General features: G+C 44.1%; 1 long non-coding RNA gene across 3 annotated transcripts; it reads left to right on the forward strand.

The window, feature by feature from the left end:
- The first annotated feature begins 1746 nt into the window (after nt 1-1746).
- Nucleotides 1747-14819, forward strand: LOC113929643. 3 transcript variants are annotated; one of them, XR_003522272.1, is made up of 5 exons: nt 1747-1992; nt 9119-9196; nt 9589-9786; nt 14069-14120; nt 14359-14819. It is a non-coding gene; the product is annotated as an uncharacterized LOC113929643 (long non-coding RNA). The 3 variants fall into 3 exon arrangements; XR_003522273.1 differs by having other exon boundaries at nt 14362-14819; XR_004820103.1 differs by lacking the exons at nt 14069-14120; nt 14359-14819 and adding an exon at nt 10087-10137.
- Nucleotides 14820-20462: the final 5643 nt, after the last annotated feature.

Raw genomic sequence — 20462 nt, forward strand, 5'->3', positions numbered from 1 at the left:
CTATTATTTCAGCTTTGCCAACATTGTTTCCCCAGCTAATTTCTGGACAGTGACGTTATAGTATTGGAGCTGCGTCTTATTTCTAAATCAGTTGTAGAAGATCTTATTGTATCCCAGAAAGCCAAGACCAGGCACTTGACTAGATTATAATTCAGAATGTGGCTTGCTCATCTGCATTTTCAGAGGACAGAGATTGCAGGCCGTCACCCCAAACATGTTTGTTTCTTCAGGGGCTTTGTGAGATTTTCATATGTCAGCAACAGATTCCTTGAATGTTTTCTGGCTTTTCATAGATGATAAGACTAGCTCAGATTTGCAGCTTGTAGAGCAGCTAGGACAAAGGGCCCAGGGGGAGCTGCCATACACAGCCCCCCCCAGGAAGAGAGGGCCGCCACCCAATGTGGCACCCACGACCTCAGTTGCACTGGGGAGCTCTGTATGATTTCATGAACTAATCTAAAAAGAAGTGGGTTGTGGTCGTCTTTATACTCTGTGTGAATTACTTCTGTTTCCCAAACTCCAGCCAGGTTACAGTCCCTGGTTTAACATCGAAATATTTGCTTTTCCAATAAAATAAAGACGTGATACAGTTTTAGAACGTCGTCTTTCAGAAATCGGACAGGAGAGATCTATATCTGACTCTCTGGATGTGTCTCTAGACGCCAGGCCTACGAAGAGCTTGAGGTTGCTTCTGGGAGCCCGTGAGGAAGATGTCCCAGGACACAGTGATCTTCCTTCTACATCAGAGAGACCTGTGTTCGAATCCTCATCTCACGGGCTGTGCAATGTGGGGCAAATCACTGAACCTCTCCGAATCTTTTTCCTCATCTATAATCCAGGGACAGTAATACCCACCTTGCAGAGTTGCTCACAAGTATTAAAGGCAGTGTATGTAAAGTGCCACGTGCAGTACTCGATGTATAGCTAGAATATTATCTGTGACTCATGGCCTGCTTTGTATGTGCTGGGCATTTTACATGCACTGGCTCATTTAAGAGGAGGCAGAACCACCTGAGGATAGTTGGGGATACATACACATAAGGGACCAAAATCCCCCATCTGGGGATCTGTCTGAAGGAAATAACAAAGCGTGTGCAAAGAGATCTTAGTTTAAAAAAAGAAAAGAAAAAAGAGATAATTTCAACATGATTTAGTTAGTGAAAGAGATCAGAAATGACCAGTGTCCCGTAAGAGAATGATTAAACAGACTATTGGATAGCCACTAAAACAATGCTGCGGAAACAAAGAATTAAGGATACGGAGATAAATGCACAGGAATGGTAAAGGTAAAAAGTCAGCTTAAAATTTCTGTACGAAATGAATGACTTTTTGTTGCTCTGCATATACATGCACAGGTGTGTGAATATATGTCCAGAAAAGTTGAATGAAATGCTACACGTGAACCTTACCGGTGCCCATGGCAGAATTTGGGAAAACCGGTCATTCCTATCCCTGTCTTTGTACCTGTCCGCGTTTTTGGCTTCTTTCCAGAGACCTTCTGCTGTTGGGTAATAAAAAAACAAAACCACACACGAGTTATTTGTCACGTAAAAACTACAGTGGTGGGCGCGCTCACATCTTTCTGGTGGTTTTGTCCTAGCTGGGGTAAAAGCATTTTGCAGGCAAAGCCTTCATGTGATTTGATATTTATCAGGTAGGCTGAAAATAGCACACAGGGGAGGCCAGGCAGCGGCTCTTAACCTCGTTTTAGGAACAAGTGTCCTGAGAGACGCAGGGAGTCCGGATTTTGCCCACGTTCAGCCAGTGGGAGGTCAGACCCGAGGCTATTTCGCTGCCAGCCTCCTGCCCAACACGGTGAGGAAAATTACCAGGACGACAAGATGTGGTTTTCAGGTTAATCAGCGCTCCCAGCAGTTGGACACAAGAGGTCTATGTTTCAATTTTCCCCTCCTTCCTTCCCCGCCTATGGGAAGAGCTGGTCAACACATGGTCCCATTTCATCCGTGCACAGCCTCAAGGGAGAGAGTAGAGGTGAGTAAAGCATGTTCTAGAGAGGTTAAAATATTTCTGGAGAAATTGAGTACCTTGTTCAGAGAGGGAGGGGCATTTTTTTTTCTCCCCTGGAAATACTAAATCTTCTATTTTTTTTTTTTTGGATGAAAATATATATCTTTTATAAAATTTTTAAAATGATTAAGTATATCACATATTTCTATGAGTGGAATTCTAGTATATGTATTCTTTTTTTTTTTTTAAAGATTTCATTTATTTAACAGAGAGAGATGCAGCGAGAGAGGGAACATAAGTAGGGGGAGTGGGAGAGGGAGAAGCGGGCTTCCCGCAGAGCAGGGAGCCTGATGCGGGGCTCGATCCCAGGACCCTGGGACCATGACCCGAGCCGAAGGCAGACGCTTAACGACTGAGCCACCCAGGCGCCCCTGGTATATGTATTCTATGACTTGCTTTAGTGCTTTATCCATGTTGATGCAAGTAGCCATAACATTCATTTTTCACAGCCATATACTATTCCAGTGTGCATATAAACCATAATTTCTTTATCTATTTCATTTTTGTGGGACTTTTTTTTTATAGGTTTTCACTCTTACACAAAATGCTATTTTGAACTGGTACACATGTAAGAATTTATTGAGAGTACATACCTAAGAATGAAATCAAATGGTTATGAGTGATATAATTCTTCAAAATAAGTAGGAAACCCTAGATCATTTTCATTTATTAATGTACACTGTCATTAGCCTCTTATGACTGTTTCTGCTTCTCTTTGGTCTTCTCCTTGTCAACTCTGGTATTTCCAGACTTTTTTCTTTTTTCAGTTTTTGCCAATATAGAGGGGGTGCTTGTGATGTGCACTTTATTCCTGCTGGTTAAGCAGCTTTCCACATGTTTATGATTCATTTGTGTTTACTACTCTGGGCAATACTTTTCAAATCTTTTGCCTGTTTTTGCTGTCGGGTTGTTTGTCATTTTCTTACTGGTTCACAAGGAACAGTTCTCCATTTTGGTGAAGATGATGATGATCTGTGTATCTATCTTTATGCCACTATAAGCCGTCTGACTGTAGCATAGAGATTTTACTGATGATGCTCGTGCTGATGCCCATCATGGAGACTATGACAAGATTGTGGCACACTGCATGGCTGCCAAATAAATCTGTTCTTAGTTCTGTGACCATGAGCCCACAACTTGATTCCTATTATTTCCGATGACTTCTCTATGTATCGTATGGAATGATGATATTCAACTCACGAGGATGCTTTGAAGGATAATGTATTGTAAAGGGCCTGAGAAATAGCAATTATTTAATATGTGGTAAATAATGGTAAGAATAGTCACCATAGCAACCACACCAGGGTGACCTTCCCCCTGCAATAGTGCGTAGAGCACACGGGCCTGTGCAAAGCCACTCTGGGAGTGGCTAAAGATGCTGATGTGAGCTCCATTCTGTGTCTTTTCAGACCAGTCTCTTCCCAGTCCCACTGGTGAGCCTAAAGCAGTTTAAGATACCTCTTTCTGGGAGGTATGTTCTTCTGGATTAAGTTAAATGGTCTGAACTGGACTATTGGCTCATGAGGACATGAGCTCTGTCATGTTTGCTGCTGTTGCCCCCAGGAACTAGAACAGATCTGGGCACACAGTGAGTGCTCACCAAATGTTTCTTGAATGAATGGATGGGAGAATAATTTAAATCAGCGGTGCTGATTTAAACTTTCTATCACCAAAAAACTCCCCTGGAGGACTTCCTCTGTGGAAATGCCCTATGTTTTAGAACAGCATCCCTATCATCCAGCTTGGGTAAGAAAGAATGAAAGGAGAGAATTTAATTCCCAATTGTAAAATAACACTGAACTCTGCCATTGGATATTCTGATAGGTGGAGATAGCCAGTGTGATCAAATCTTGGCCTCAAGCAAAGCCGCGATGCCCTCACTGGAGAGCACATCCTGATTTCAGAGACTTCACTATTTCCAGTAGGTTTCTTGTAAACATAAAAATTGCCTGAGGATCCTCTTTACATTCCCCAAACTCAGTGTGCTTTAGTTAAGGAAATCTTACAGACTTTCGCCGACCAAATATTTTTGTTGTTATTAATGATTCTCAGTTTAGAACTGATAAAGAATATTTTCATGTCACCTGTAGGCAAGACCTAGGTCACTTTCAGTTCTGTCAGCCACATGGGCAGCATTCCAGAGACTACCAGTAGGAAACCAGAGAAGGTCATGAGAACACTGGTACATTCACAGGACAGGAAGGAGGGATGGGCCAGTCCGTTCAGGGCTTGGGGCAATCAAACACTAGGGATGGTCCAGTCCATTCAGAGGATGGGGGTAGGGCTCAGAGATCAGCAATGAGCCTGTCCATTCAGAAGCTGGGAGCTTGTGATATTGTGATTTATAGTAAATATATATTTCGTCTTCATCCTTCCTTCTGCACAGACCTCCTAAAATTCCTGGAATTTCCTAATTGCTGAGAGCTACAGAGGTGTCTTTTGTTGTGTTAATGAAGCATCTTTGGGATCAAAGCTGAGCATGGGGGCTGGTTGCCAGGAGAAGCAACCTTGCTGTTAGTGGGTTGGAGAACCTTTATTTCCTTTCCCCTGACCTCCTGGGAAGGGAGAGGGGCTGAAGGTTGAATCAGTTGCCAATGACCAATGATTTAGTCAACGGTGTTGAAGGGGAACAGAATTTGCCACCCCCAAATAGGTCTCTTTGGCACTGAATTATTTTAGGCTGATTAATCTTAAGAAATAGCAGGCATGAGAAGAGCTGTGGAAACTGGGTAGAAGTTGTGCTTTTATAAAAGACATTTACATTTAGAAGGAAAATCTCCATTTGTAAGGTGTCTCCCTCTCTGTACCTGAAAGAGAAGGGTGGCCTTAAATCTCTAGAAACTCTTATTAGTGAAAAAGGCCAGGGTTTAAATCTGTATAACAACCTTCCTCTTGTTTACTGTGCTTTTCCTGGTAACCTTCCATAACTGGCTTCCCTTCCGTCCCCAAACATTTTCTTTTCTCTTTATCTGGAGATGTTATTGAAGGTGATGGCTTGGACCATTTCAGGGAGTGACTCAGTTTTCCTGGGTCTCTCCCATGCATGTGGAAGTTTACACATTATTAAACTTCCATTTGTTTTTCTGATAATCTGTCTTTTATTCCAGGGGGCTCTCAGCCAAGAACCTAAAAGGGTAGAGGGAAAATTATTTTTCCTCCTCCACAATGCCTATGTAGTGCAGCCTCTATAAGAACCCAAAAGGACAGAGTTCGGGGAACTTCTGGGTTGGTGAGCACATGGAGATGATACCAGGAGGGTGGCACCTTTGAAGATGGTGCAGAAACTCTGCACCCCTGCCCCATGACTTGTCCTATGCCTCTCTTCCATCTGGCTGTTCCTTTTATATAGAATCAACCTTTATATTAAGGTTTATTTTTTATAAATTACCTTTATAATAAAGTAATATAATAATTATTATTTAATTATTTAATTATTTAATAATTAATTATTAACAAATTACCTTTATAATAAGGTAATATAAAAATTATTATTATTATATTTGTTATATATTATAAATAAATATATAATATACAATAATTATTATATATAAATATATATAATAATTAATAATAAATATTATATATATTTATATATAAATATCATAAACATTATATAATAAACCTGTAGTCTCATAAGTAAAGTGTCCTTCTGAGTTTTACGAACCACTCAGGCAAATCAAACCCAAGGAGAGTGCCGTGGGACCCTCTCATCTATAGCTACTAAGTCAGAAGCACAGGTGACAACTTAGACTTAGACTTGACCACTGAGTTTGAAGTGTGTGGGGGGTGGGGTGGGGTGGGAGCAGTCTTGTGGGACTGAGCCCTTCCCCTGTGGGATCTGATGTTCTCTCCAGGTAGATAGTGTCAGAATTGAGTTGAATTGTCAAGTACCCAGCTGGTGTGGGAGAACTGTTGGATGTGTGGGAAAAAAACCCCGCATGTGGGGATTGGATATGAGAATGTTTAGGGCTCAACTACTTGGAAGGCTGCACAATTTCCAGGAACTCCCCCAAGAGATAAACGCATACTTATTACTATCTTTAGCTAAGTGTATCTTTCAAGAAATAATTTTGCTCTTTGACAGTGGAGAAGTATCACATAATAGTGGTCCATTGCCTTAACTGACTTTTGTAGAACATTAAAAATATGATAACAAGGAAGTAGAGGCTACTTGAAAAAATGTATATGATACAATATAAAATTGGTATTTTATATTTATATATATATAAAATATTTATATATTTTAATTTTATATTAAAATATCAGAGTGCAAATACCAAAATTAAGGCAGCTGGCTATCCATTCCCAGAGATTAGCCTGACTCTGATCTCTATCCATCCATGGCTGCGGGATCCGAGGGACGAATCCCACGTTGAGCTGTCCAGTCAGATTTGCTCATGCTGGAACTGGAATGCTGGAATGAGGTCTTTGCCGATGGAAGAGGGGAGGAAGTGACATCTGGTTTAGGCCCCTATGTAGAGTTCCCTGATTCTGATGAGGGGTTGTGAGAATATTTGGAAGGGCCTCATGTCCAGTCCTTCCTAAAGCCTGGTGGACCAGCTCTCCCCCTGTAACCAGAGACCTTCCTGATCCCCAGGGGCATGGAATGGGCCGTTTACTGAGTGCCCACTGTGTGCTGGCAACTCACCTTCTTCATCTAATCAATCCTGACCAAGCCCTCCGAGACGGGTGTTCTTAATCTCCCACCCACTGGATGAGAAAATGGAAGCTCACAGACTAGATAGAGAAAGCTACTCCAACGTCATGCTGCTGGCAAGTGAAGGCATTTAAACTCCAGTTTCTAATTCTGTGCTTTTCCTATTCACACTTAGACCAGATACAAAATTGGAGGATTACAATGACGTAAACAAGGAAAGAAACACACGCAGATGGGAGGGAAAAAGCCAGAAAGAAATAGACCAAAATGTTGGCGGTTCTCACACTGGGTGCTGGGGCTGGGAACTTTTTCCTTCTTTTCTGAGTTTTCCTAATTTTATGTAATGTACCCTGAAGGTAAAAGGAGACCACAGTCGGCTCCTGGGAATAGCTGGGAACAGGGGGGTGGGGGGTCCCCTGGGGGTCCCGTGTGGGTACCTGCGCCTCTTCAGTTGTACTCGAGACTTTTCCCTGCTCGTTTTCCATGATTCACCTCACTCCAGTGGCAAAGAGGCTTCTCCCTTCAAAAGGCACTGTGATTGAATCACGAATAATAGCTGCTCAGAAAGATAGGCATTTTCCATCCCTCATATTCGCTGTCTCTCAAATCAAACAGCTCAGTGACTCACTAAGCAAGTCAGTTTAATAGAAATTTATCTGTTTAAAAACCCACCTCTCTCCCACGTGCCTCCCAAGTTAGTTCTGCCTGTGTTGATTGATCATGATGGAAATACTTCTCTCCCCCTATTATTATGCTATCGAGCGTGTTCATAAAGACTTGGGAGCTTCATTCCTCTCCTGGTTAGAATGAAGGAACTAGCATTTAGGGAGCACCTGGCTCAATGCCCTGAGTTAAGTGCTTTCAATACGGTATTTCATTCATAACCAGGGTGGGGGAGAGGCATGGGCATTGCCATTCTCCAAGTAGGGAGACTGAGGCTGAGGGAGAGGTTCAAGAACATGTGGCCCAGTGGCCACACTCTCAGCCCTGACATCAGCTAGACAAGGTCTTGACTGCCCGCTCTGCACCTGTGACTCAGGCAGATGGCTCAACTTTCTGCGGCCCCAGGTCCCTCATCTGTGAAGCAGGGAAGCATAGGAACTTATGCTGATATTTCTTTAATGTCATTAGCACAATGACATTTAAAGTGCTCTTTTCACAGGGCTGGGGCACTTCCCAATAGATTTACCTTTAGAGATTTGAGGTTTCCCTTTGGCATTGTGAATTGGATCTTTTTTTCCCCCATTCCTCAGTTGGCTATCGATTGTCATTTTTTTTTAAGGTTTTATTTATTTGAGAAAGAGAGAGAGAGCGTGGGGCGGGGGGGAAGAGGCAGAGGCAGAAGGAGAAGCAGACTCCCCGCCGAGCAGGGAGCCCCATGCGGGACCCTATCCCAGGACCCTGGGATCATGACCCAAGCCGAAGGCAGACGCTCAACTGACTAAGCCACCCAGGTGCCCCTTGATTGTCATTTTTTTATGTTAACTCTGCACAGGGGAACATAAGCTCTAGGAGAGGAGACATTTTATTATGTTCACTGCTGTGTCCTAAATTCCTAGAAAAGTCCCTGGCAAACAGTAGGTACTCATTAAATATTTGCTAAGCGGGTGGATCTGGCAAACTTACCGAATTCTCTTTTTGATTCTTATGGGTTTTTAAGTTGATTCTCTTGATTTTTTAATAGACAGCAAATTGTCTGCAACTTGTGATGTTTCCCTTTCCAATATTAATACTTTTTATGTAAAACAGTATTGGTCTGGGCAGACATCTCTGTTGTATTAAGTAGGAATGCTTTTAATGTGCCAATACTAAGTATGATGTTTTGGGGGTTTCTGGTGGGTGCCTTTTATTAGATTGTGGAAGTGTCATTCTATTCCAACTTTCCCCAGGTCGGTTTTTTTAAATTTAATTTAATTTTTAAAAATCAGGAATGAGTATTGGATTTCATTATTCATGTTTCTGGTATCTATTAAGATGATCCATCTGTTTTTTTTCCCTTTTAATTTTTTGATGCCATCTCATTAGCTATTAAAAGTGACAACTATATACACTAGATTAGATACATGGGGATGTGCAGATGGAATAATGTTTTCTTAAGATGCACATGAAATAGAACGCACATGGCTGGCAGCCGTGGAAACACATTACTGCTCCTCTAGGAGAGGGAATCTGCTATCCATCTGCCTGCCTCCATTGCCATACCTTACCAGGGCTTCTCCCTGAGTGGGAAATGTTGCCAGTCTGCTTAGTTATACTGCAAGACATTTCTTGGGTAGTGTTTACTAGGGGGCAGAGTGAGGGTGCATGAAGGGTCCCTCTGGGCCCTGCTCCCCCTCGGTGGCCCTGGGCTCTACTCCATGGGGCAGGGGCAGGGAGCGCAGTTGACCATCCCTTGGTTGTCTGGCATCTCCCTCTTCCATTTGTCTCTTCCAGGCGACTGAAGTGTCCTGGAGTCATCTTCTGTCCTCGGCAGCTTCCTTCATGTGGCTTTAGGGGATGGTAAGAGCCAAGGTTAGAAGCGTCTTTGCGACTCAGCTTTCCCGGAGCATCCTTCTTAGACAGTGGGAAGCCTACACCCTGTGATCCGTTTGATTTCTGTCCCTCGTGCCTGTCTCCCTCAGAGACTGTTAGGGAAAAGTGGCTGAAAGGCAGGATGAGGGCACCCCTGGGCTCCTAATGACAATACCAGGTATCTTAAGAGATTTGAAGTGAAGGACTATAGTGACTGGAGTAGTATCTTCCAAAAAGATAGGTTTAAGTCCTCAGCCCCCTTACCCCCGCCCCGTAACTGTGAATGTGACCTTCTTTGTTAATAGGATCTTATAAATGTAATTAGTTAAGGATGTCGAGATGAAATCATTGTAGATGGTGGGTCTTAAATCCAGTAACTGGTGTCCTTATAGGAAGAGAAGAGGCAGGGAGAAGCCTATGTGATGAGGGAGGCCCGAGGCTGAAGCGGTGCATCTCCCAGCCAAGAACTAGCGGGGATTCCTGACAGTGCCCAGAAGCTGGGGGAGGCAAGGAGGAATTCTGTCCTAGAGCCTTCAGGGGCACCTTGGCCCGGATGACATCTTGATCTCAGATTGCCGGCATCCAGAAATGTAAGCCAACACGTTTCTGTTGTTAAGCCACCCAGTTTGTGGTACTTTGTTACAACAGCCCTAGGAAATGAATACAGGTGTATTAAGTTGAATGTTTAGTTTGTAGCATATTCCTTGCTACCATGACATAAATAACCACATTTAAAAACTTAAATGCAAAACAATAACAGACAAAAAAACAAAAACAAAAACAAAACAAAACCCCACAAGGTCATTATTTAATAGTAGGGAATTTCTGGAAACTTTTTTTTAAGATGTTATTTATTTATTTATTTATTTATTTATTTATTTATTTGCCAGAGAAAGAGAGAGAACACAGGCAGGGGGAGCGGCAGGCAGAGGGAGAAGCAGACTCCCCGCTGAGTGAGGAGCCTGATGCGGGACTTGATCCCAGGACCCTGAGATCATGACCTGAGCCGAAGGCAGACTCTTAACTGACTGAGCCACCCAGGTGACCCGGGACGTTTTAGAAACTTTTTAAATGTCTAGCTATTGGGATCTGGTTACGTAAGTTATGATACATCAACTTATTAAAATATATTCTACCACTGTTACAAAGGATAATTACTAAAACTGACATTATGAAAAATAAAATATTTATTACAGTGTTAAAGGGCTAATAAGTTTCTATTTGAGACACATATAATCAGTTTTGTATATGTACAAAGATTGGGAGAAAATACAGAGAAATCAAAATGATTTATGTGATAGTACAGTAGAATTGTATGTGATTTTAAAAGTCTTTCTAAGATTGTTATAAAATATTTTCATAATAACTTTAATTAAAATTCTATGAATCTTTGCTAAGGAGTGTGAAATAATTATGGAACACTTACGTCATAAAACAAAATATGTCCCGAAACCTGCAGACTAACATACAAAGGATCAGGGAAAAAATGATTTTATAAGGCAAAATTTGACTCAAAGATCAGTATTCCCTTAGGCTGGTTTTATTTAAAAAGCACACACACAAAAATGTAGTCTCCTGCTCCTTTCTGCCTGGAGCTGGTGTGCAGCACCCCGCCATCCCCTGGCACACACACAGCCGGGTCAGGAAATGCCTCCCTTCCGGGTCTACCTCTGCTTGGAAAATGCCCATCATCACAGAGCCATTTTGTTGGTTGAAAGCATCACGTCTCCATGTTGGTGAAATCAGGTGAGTACCAGATTTATGTATTTATTCTCACATTCTCTTACTGAGTGCACAACAAAGCACTTCTGAGCAGGAAATGAGTAAGAAATGGTCCTTACCTCCTGGGTCTTTGGGAAAGATTATTAGATAACAAGTTGTCTCATAGGGAAGCAGAGATCAAGCTCTAAAGTGATTTTGGAGGGGGGATTTATCTGGACCACAGAAGTGTGGCTGACTTGGCTCCTTCTAATGGGGAGGGCACGTGAAAGATGAGTTGGGGAAGGCTTAAGAGAAAAAGCCCACTTAACAATTTTACCCCAAAGCTCTGAAATCCAAGGTTAGTCTGTAAACACATACTTCAATATACTTTCAACATCTAAAACTAAAAGATAATTGTTCTCTTAAAACAGTTTCAAACTTAGTCTTTTACGTATGCGTACATCCCTATATAAGTCATTTCTACTCACTCCTCCACACCCTTCAACTATTTCAAATCAAAAAGGTTTTACTGTACTTCTAATTCTATGATATCTCTCTAAAGCATGTTCTCTGTAAAAGGACATAAAATTGGGGGTCTATATTCTTTTTTCTGGCTTCTGTTAAACATTTATTTAAAACTTCTAGTTGAATTTGAATTGTTCTCCTTACAAACTTCATCGAGCGCCTATGATGTGCAAGGAATAAATCTTGGAGGGAGCAACGGATATGGCATAGACCCTAATCTTGGCAAATTCAGAATAGAATAAAATACAAGGCAGAGATGAGGCCTTGGGTGGGACTGAGAAGGACGTCAGGAGTCTATGGAGATGGCCACGGGTCCTGGGATTAATCCTAACAGAAGGTGACAGGAAGGCCACTTTACTTGATGGAAAAGGCAGAGAAAGACACCCTAGGCAGAGGGAACGACTTGAGCAAAGACACGAGAATCTTGGAGTGTCTGGTGGGAACCCACAGCAGTGGGCACGGTTTTCCTCATCTCTGGATCCCAGCACCTCATGGCATAGCTGTCACGGGGCAGGAGTTCACCAGGACAGAAACCGTGTTTCGTTCATCCGGATACCCCCAGGCCTAGTCAGTCTGACATCAGATTGCCACTCCAAAGCCCTGCCACAATTAGTACAGAGTCGGGGCCTCAACATCCGTTGTCAACAGAGCCAAAAGGCCATGAGAATGAGCGAAGCCAGGCTAGTTGTAAGACATTAAAGAATGACGGAGACTGGGGCCAAGCGAAGAATGGCACCATATTGGACTGTGGGCTCAGTGTTGCTGGCTCTTCCAACTTCTCAAGAGAAGTCAAAAAACCCTCTAGATTTGCATGCGACATGTTCAGATATTTGAAATGTCCATGGACCAAATAGAACATGCCCAAGGACCACATTCAACTCAGAGCCCACCCAGTGTGCAACCTGGGAGCAGAATGTACGTTTGGAATTGGAGGGAGGTAAGGCTGGACCGGTAACCTGGGGCTACCTTTGAAAGCACTTGGAATGTTTCCCTGTGGAGTTTTGGTTCGATGGGAGGTTGGGAGCCTCTCAACAGGGAAGTGGCGGCCGCAGATCTGTCAGTGGAGTGGAAGCAATGGGTGGAGGAAGGGGCACAACCAGAGGATGGGAGGTCTGGAGGCTGCTGAAGTATCCAGGTGGGAGATGGCAGAGACTAGCTGCTGGTCAGGGATGGGGTGGTGGCATGAGTAGGAGACACGTGGAGGGCGGAGGTGGAAGGGAGAGGACTCATGAGCAACAGAGGGAGGGAGGCGGCAGTAAGGCTGACCTTGGCCTTGAAGCCTGGGTAACAGGGTGAATGGGAATACCGTTTACAGGAAGATAGGGTGCTCAGTCCCATAGCTGCCTTTTGCCAGCACATGTCCAACGTGCCCTCTGCCCTCCTGCAACCCGTTCCACATGGGCCGTCCGATAGAAGAGCTGCCTGCCTCCTCCTAACTTCTCCCTCCTTCACTTCCTCTGAGCGCGATGCTATTTTAAGTGCCTCCCCCTCCACCACTCCCAAAGCTCCTCCCTTTTCTTTCCCTCTCTCCTCCTTTCACGGCTCCATTTCTTTTACCATGTTGTCACTTCAGCCAGCTCCTCTCCTCCGGGTGCCGCTCCTACGGGCAGCCCACCCACCTACACTTCTGCCGAAAATGAGGCTTTTAAAGCTAATTACTTAGCTTGTTTTTTTTTTTCCAGCACAGAAGCCATGCACTTAAATAAGTGAGACCAGGTGACTTTGGCCTATTTTTAGTGGCTGCAATTTGTAGGCTTTGGCTTTTCTTGTCACAGCAGTACCCCGAGACCGAAGCTCAATTCCAGAGCCCTGGAGCCTGAGGATTTGTAAAAATCTGCAGTTAGTTAGTTAGTTAATTGTGGGGTTAGCCGAGTGATAAAGTCATATCCCATGGTGTGTTGGAAGCCTTGTCCTTCTCACCCTCCCTGCTGAGGATAAGAACTAGTTAAGAATAGGAATGCAGGCAGGCAGAGGGGAGAAAGAGAGAGAAGGAAGACACACTGTGAGTTAATCAGCACTCAGCTCATCGTGACCCCTGGGTGCCCGAAACTGAGCTGTTGTGTCCTCTCAGCTCACCCCGGGCCCCATCCTCTGCTCTCCAGGGGAACACCTGGGGCCCCCGGTACCCCTGCTCTTAGAAGGAGTCAGGGAATGAAAGAAGGGAGAAAGTGATTTCTTGAGCCTCTTGTAGATTCTCCTCTCAAACCAGGTTCCGGTCCAGATCTAGGGGACCCAATCCCTGAAACCAGGGGACTTGAAGGAAATGGAGGTTTTCACCACTCCTTAAGGTGAGCTGGAGGCCCATCCATACCACGGAACACTGCTCAGCAATAAGAGCAAGATCCTGATACATGGAAGACTCAAATGCCTTCTGTTACATCACAGCAGCTGAGCTCAGTAGGCACGACACTGTACGATTCCATTTAGAAGATGCTCTGGATAATGCAAACTCACAGGGGAAAAAATCAGGCCAGTGGTTCTGTGAAGAGAGGGGCACGAGGGAAGTTTCTGGAGTGATGCAAATAGGCTTGGCTAGGGCAATGGTCACAGCTTCCCTGGAAGAACAGAGCTCCTGCAGATCAGGGAGTGTGCATCCCATTCATCTCCTGGCCTAATTGTGTTGCTTTCTCTCTCTCCTCCGCTCAGGGTTGCCACAGCAGCGGTGAGGACCAAGGGTGGACAGTGCCGGGTGGCAGAAGTAAGGTCACGGGGAAGCCAACCAAGCTTTGGCAGGGACTTGCTCAGGGAGGTGTGGGTGGTGGGAGCTCTCTGCTCCGGGTGCGGGTGACAAAGAGCTGCATCGTCTGCAGAGAATTTAAAAGCAATAAAACGGACTCTGGTCTGGGCTTTGCTGACCCTGAGGTGGATGGAAACCCTCAGAGTCGGAAGAGAACCTGGACAGAAGAGAGCGCAATCTACAAGGGACTTTTCTTCAGCAGGAAGAACACATCCTCAACCTCGGAGTAACGGTGTGTGAGCCCCAGAACAGGCAATTGGAACCGTGTTTGTCGGAAACCCGAGGAGCTGAGGGCTGGCTCGCACACCTGCACAGGTGTGTGCTCACACTCAGCATGAGCGGGGCCACTGCACTGGGACTTGCAGCCACTTCTTCCTGTGTTCTAAGTCAATATCCACTCCCATACCTCATTTCGTGTTTGTAACTGTGTTTCTATAGAAGCTCCCACACAACTTGGAAGAAGGCCCCACAAGCCTGGCTCGGCTCCTGCTGTGCGTGTTTGATCTATACGTTACGTGCAGTTTTTTATTTTGATCTTGGGATGTTGTCAGTGCTTTCTTGGGACAAAAACAGCCCTTCATTATTCAATTAGTCTCATGATACTTGACATCCATTGCGCCCTGACAGTGTGCCAGGCGCATGTAGTACTTCCCTGCATTGTATCTCATAGCTCTCTCAGCGGCTCTGAGATGCAGGAGGAGTGGTTGTCATCCCATTTTACAGCAGAGATGACTGAGGCTTGCAGCAGCTAAGTCAGTTGCCTAGGGTCTTACTGATGGGGAGTGGTCTCTAGAATTCACAGTCTAGCTGCAGTTTCCATGCCTTCCGTGACAGGGAAGAGAAGAGAGGTCGAATGCCTCCAATGCCCTGGCCTCTCACACATATTCTCGCACTGAATCTTAGCCTAGGGAGCTTGGCATTTGTCCCTTTTCACAAAGGAGGCCCAGAGAGGTGAAGTGACCCACCCCAGGCCCACAGCATTCAGCCAGTGCTCCATCCGAACGAACGGTGTCCATTTTGGCAGCTGTGTCCCTTGGCTTCCAGGGGACATCTTGAGCTCAGAGGCCCTTCCCCACCCTGGGCCGGCCCCGTTATTCTGCCCTCGGCCTGCTCCCGAGTCCACATCTCCTTCAGAAAAGCAAAGCTCCGAGATCCCAGGCCCCGGCAGACATCCCACGCGGCCCATCTGCCAGTCACAAGACTCCACAACAAATCTGTCAGGAATCCTAGGACACCTGTCTCTTTCACTTCTGGCCTTCAGAGACATGGTGACTACTTGCTGTCTTACTGCAGGAGTTGGGTTTTGCTTTTTAATTGGTTTCCCCTAAAGGCAAAAAACCAAAGCTCAGCTCCTTTCCCCCACCCCCTCCCCAAGGAGGTTGGCAATGATGAGAGGGGCTGTTTTGGGGGCGCTCCTTTCTCAGTTTGGACAGACTCCTCAGAGTTGGATTTCAGAATTCAGAGGTAGGAAAGCAAACATTGCCTCATTAAAACTTGGGTGCCTGTTTGATTCATTAATCATCTTGCCCTAATACTCCTTGATAAGTCTGTTCATCGTTATTAATCACTGGGCTCGTGGGAGGGAGCTGCCGGCTGTCACCGCATTTCTCTTAACCCCTTGTCTACCCACGTCCAGAGCCTGTGATAGAATGTGGGCTGCCGGGGGGCGGGGGGGTGACAGTTTGCGAGATGGTGCTGCCTGCTTTGTCCTGTGGGCCTCAGATGCCAAGAGGCTCTGTCTTGAAAAAGGTCGTGGGCCTTCTTGCCCTCGCAACAATGTGACAGTGACGTATCACTGGAGAGCTCCCAGGCTTATTTCCTAGAGCTCCCCATTTTACCAATGAGGAAACTGAGGCTCAGAATCAGCTTGCCCAAAGCCCTCTGTGCGGTAAGGGCTGAGTGAGAACTGGAGTCATGGGTGTTGTCCCAACAGCTCGAAGTAGCACCCTGTACCCTGTACCCCCTGGGGCCCGTCTTTCTGTCCGTCAGTAGGCTCCTGGGTGGATTGGGCAGAGTGTGGGTTTTAGAGTCAAACAAACCTGAATGAAAATTCCAGCTCTGCCAGAAGCCTTTCTGGTGACCTCCAAGCCTCAGTTTGATTATTTATAGAAAGGGGATAATATGTTTCTCATATGGCTATGAGGATTAAATCAGAAGCCATAGAAAGTGCGTTGCACAGTACAAGTGGCAAATAAATGCTCCGCAAATGGCAATTTTCTACAAACACTCCCTCCCGCTCTGATAGTGTGGGCACTTTCCTTTCAAGGGAATGGATCTGACAAATTTCTTCCGACTAAGTGACTGAACTCTAATGCCCACTCGCTCCCCTCTCTTCCCTTCCTGGAGCAAAGTTCCTAGAGAATGTTCATGGCACACAACAGTGCCTTTGCACAGGCTGTGCCCTCTGTCCTGAATGCTCAACCTCCACCTCCAGTCCATCATTACCTGACAAGTTCCAGTTCGTTCTCCAGACCCAAGTCAACTGTCCCCTCTGCTGGGAAGTCCTTTCTAATCCCACTGATCAGAATTAGGTTTTTCTCAGAGTCAGGGAAAAAGGAAGCTGATCGATACAAAGCCTGACAACAAGTGGGCCGGCACATCTCCCGCTCTCTTCTTGACTTCCCTAATTAATTGCCTTGCAGGAACGTGTCTGAATTATCCTGGATCAATGGGAACTAATGAGGTGTCAGAGAGTGGGGCTTCAAAAAGGAGGCATTTGAAAGTGTTTTATCCCCCCCAAGATCAAACTTTCCCTGGACTTTGAAGACACTCCACTCTTTTATTTTAATTATTTAGTAAGGGTTGTAGACTTTGCAGCACGAATTTGCTCTGGGATTTGAGTTTGAAAAGACCCAGAGTCCAAAAGTTAAAAAAAACCTCCCACGTATTAATGAATTTACTTACTGATTCATTTGTTCATTTGACAGACAAATAATATTCACCCTGTCTGTGCCAGTGCTATTGATGTTCGTGTGGCGTCTGTCCCTGGAGCTGGGCCAGTGACAGGGTACCGAGCCCCATTACCTGATCACCTGATGTGTGCCTGGAAAGGAGGCCCCGGGAGGGAGTCACCGACTGCCCCGTTTGTCTGATGTTGTCTCATGATCAGATTCATGATCTCATGATGTGACGGTTGGGAGGACTGCCACAGAAGTGACATTAGTCTTTTTAAGTCACTTGGAACGGTTCCTCTCTCGGTGATTATGCCACCCACTGGACACACTGTTTAGGCTCATTTGACTCTGGGTTTTAGGAGTTTATTTTAAATTTAATGCTGTCACTTTGGTTATATAAAACATGGACATGTTTCCTAAGCTTACAAAAAAAGATACAGGCAAAGAAATCTAGTTTCTATCCCTGTCCCTCTACCTGGTGCCCTCTCTTCCCCTACAGGGAAACATTTTAAAATTACGGTTTACCTTTTCATGATTTTTCTAAATGTAAACACGCACATATATTATATATCTACACATACACATATACCTATATATGCACATATATGTGTACATACATATCTATGTGTGTGTGTATATATATTGCTTTATTTTCATTTGCATTTATTCTTTATCTTTTTTCCTTACTTTTCTGTGTGTGGGTGTTTGCATCCTTTGTTTCTTACATCACTGGTGGCATAGGATTCCCACTTTGTGTACCTTACACTTTTCACCGACCAGTGCATCCTGGAGGGTCTCCCCGAGCATGAATGGAGGGCTCAGTCATTGCTTTTCACAGCTGCCCTGGGCCCTGCTGACAGCCGTGCCCCGGTTTCTCCAGGGCCCAGCTGGGCAGCACCCAGCTGTTGGGCATTTGAGGTATTTCCAGTTCTTTGCTCTCTTTTTATAACCCCTTGCCTGATTTTTATTTGCATTTGTGTTTATTTTCTTTACCTTTTAAACTTATTTATTTTGTTTAGATTCATCTCTTGTAAACAGTATGGTATTGGATTGGACTTTATTAACAAATCTACAGAAAATCTTTTCCTTTTAGTGAGTGAGTTGAGCCCACTTGTGTTTATGGATGGGACTGATATCTTTGTTTCTAGTTTCGTCATATTATTTTTTAATTTATAAAGCCATATACATGTGTGTTATTTATATATATTTCCTTTCGGTCTATTTTGTCTCCCTAGCATTCTCTTTCTCTCTCAAGTATACATCTTGGTATTTAGGAAACTGTGTTTTTGAATTTTTGTTATAATAGTTACCTTGATACATTTATGTAATTCCCTAGGTCCCTCTCTCTTTCTCTTTCCTTCCTTCCTTTTGTTCTTTCTTCCTTTCCTCCCTCCTCCCCAATCTCTTTCTTTTGTCACCTGCTACTGGATCCCTTGTGAAGAGAATTGAAATTTACTAGGCACCTCCCCTTCCCCTGTGCACTCTTTCTGACAGAACCTTTCATTCTCAGTTGATATTTATAAGGCAATAAGTGAGTTTATTCTGCTATTCCTGTGTCTTCTCTCATTCTCCCTCCATTTCTTCATACTTCTCTCCATTAAGATTTTAAAGATTTATTTATTTTATTTTAGAGAGAGAAAGAGCATGCGTGTGCATGCACACACGTAGAGGGAGGCAGGGCAGAGGGAGAGGATCTTCAAGCGGACTCCCTGCTGAGGGTGGAACCCGATGTGGGGCTTGATCCCATGATCCCTGAGATCATGACCTGAGCTGAAATCAAGAGTCAGATGCTAAACTGACTGAGCCATCCAGGCTCCCCGTCTCCATCACTTTAGTCTTAGTCCCATGGACTATGTACGACTATAGGACTAAGTTTTACTGCTAGCAAAAAATAAATGCATATAGTCACAGAGGAGCTGGCATTCATATTCTCCTTAATTATGCCTCCATGTTTATTCAAAGGATTGAAAAAATTGAGCCTTGCCTTAATTATAATCCTTGGCTGATGGAATGGACAGCAATCTCTAGTGGACCAATATAGAAGTTGAGTAGGCTCATTGAGAGCCTCAGAATATTTTAATAGAGGGCAAAATACTCACAAAGTTAAAGCACATTTATAAGAACTTTCTCTTAAAAGTTCTTTTAAGTTTCTACATCTTTTGAAGGAAATTTTATCTGATAATATGTATTTACTCATTAAAATGATCTATTCTCAGGTAATTTGGATGCTGACAAATTTAAATTTAAAATGTGGTTCTTTTTACTTCATTTTTTTCCCTTTAGAAACATCAGTAGTTTTCACTTATCGAGCACTTACTGCATACTGGCATCTCTGCTAAGCACACGATGTACATTATCTCATTAAAGCCAGCAACTCAAGCAGATAGGTGAAAACTATTATCCTTGTTTAAAGAGGTGGGAAGTGAAGCTTGACAAGTTTAAGGAAGCTGGCGAAGGTTATACAGTGAGTAAGTGATACTACCAGGATTCAAACCTGGTCTGACTCAGAAGCCGGGCACATGACCAAGTTGCCATGTTCAGAGCCTTGAGCTGAGATGGGGATAAGCATGAGCATTTGGTTCACTTAATGATGGGAAAGTCTTACCTGGAAAATCACTTCTCTACAGGTTCCTGTTTGCTACCTTCATCCTCCCTCCTTACTGCCGTGTTCTGCCCTTGTTAATGTGGTGTGCTCGCCTCCCCTTCCAGAAGGTCACCTAAACATAGCTGGTAGCAGAGCCTAGGGGTTTGGACAAGAAGTACTAAGCTTAGCTTGTAGTACCTGTGTGTCTTTGGGCCAGCTATTTAAATCTTGTTGAGCTTCAGTTTCTCCTTCTCTAAAATAACAACAACAGCAACCACCATAATAATATTACCTAACCTGTATGGTTATCAAAGGATTAAATGGAATCATGTATATGAAAGGAAAGTCTGGCATGCAGCAAATGCTTAATGAATAAGAAAAAGCATGAAAATATCTGAATATCTATCTATCTATCTATCTATCTATCTATCTATCTATCTATCATCTATCTATCATGCTAGATTTACCGAAGAAAAATTATAGGAAGCAGAAATCAGCTTTACACTTCTCTTTATCACTGTGTTCACTGGTTAATTTAAAGTACAAGTTTCAGAACATGGATTTATTTGCACCCATACTTTCACTTACTCCCCATCTAACTCTAAGGGGTAGATATTAAGCACCAGGTCTTCCCTCTCCAAATCCAGAAGTTTTAATAATATGAAAACTATACTGTCCTCTTGCCACAGTGAAAAAATCAGGAAGTGATCATTCTCTTGCTCTTTTTTTTTTTTAAGACTGTATTTATGTATTTGAGAGAGAGAGCGCGAGCACAAGCAGGGGGGAGGGGCAGAGGGAGAGGGAGAAGCAGGCTTCCCGCGGAGC

The sequence above is a fragment of the Zalophus californianus genome, chromosome 5 (genome assembly GCF_009762305.2).
Source record: "Zalophus californianus isolate mZalCal1 chromosome 5, mZalCal1.pri.v2, whole genome shotgun sequence".
In the NCBI taxonomy this organism is placed as follows: domain Eukaryota; kingdom Metazoa; phylum Chordata; class Mammalia; order Carnivora; family Otariidae; genus Zalophus; species Zalophus californianus.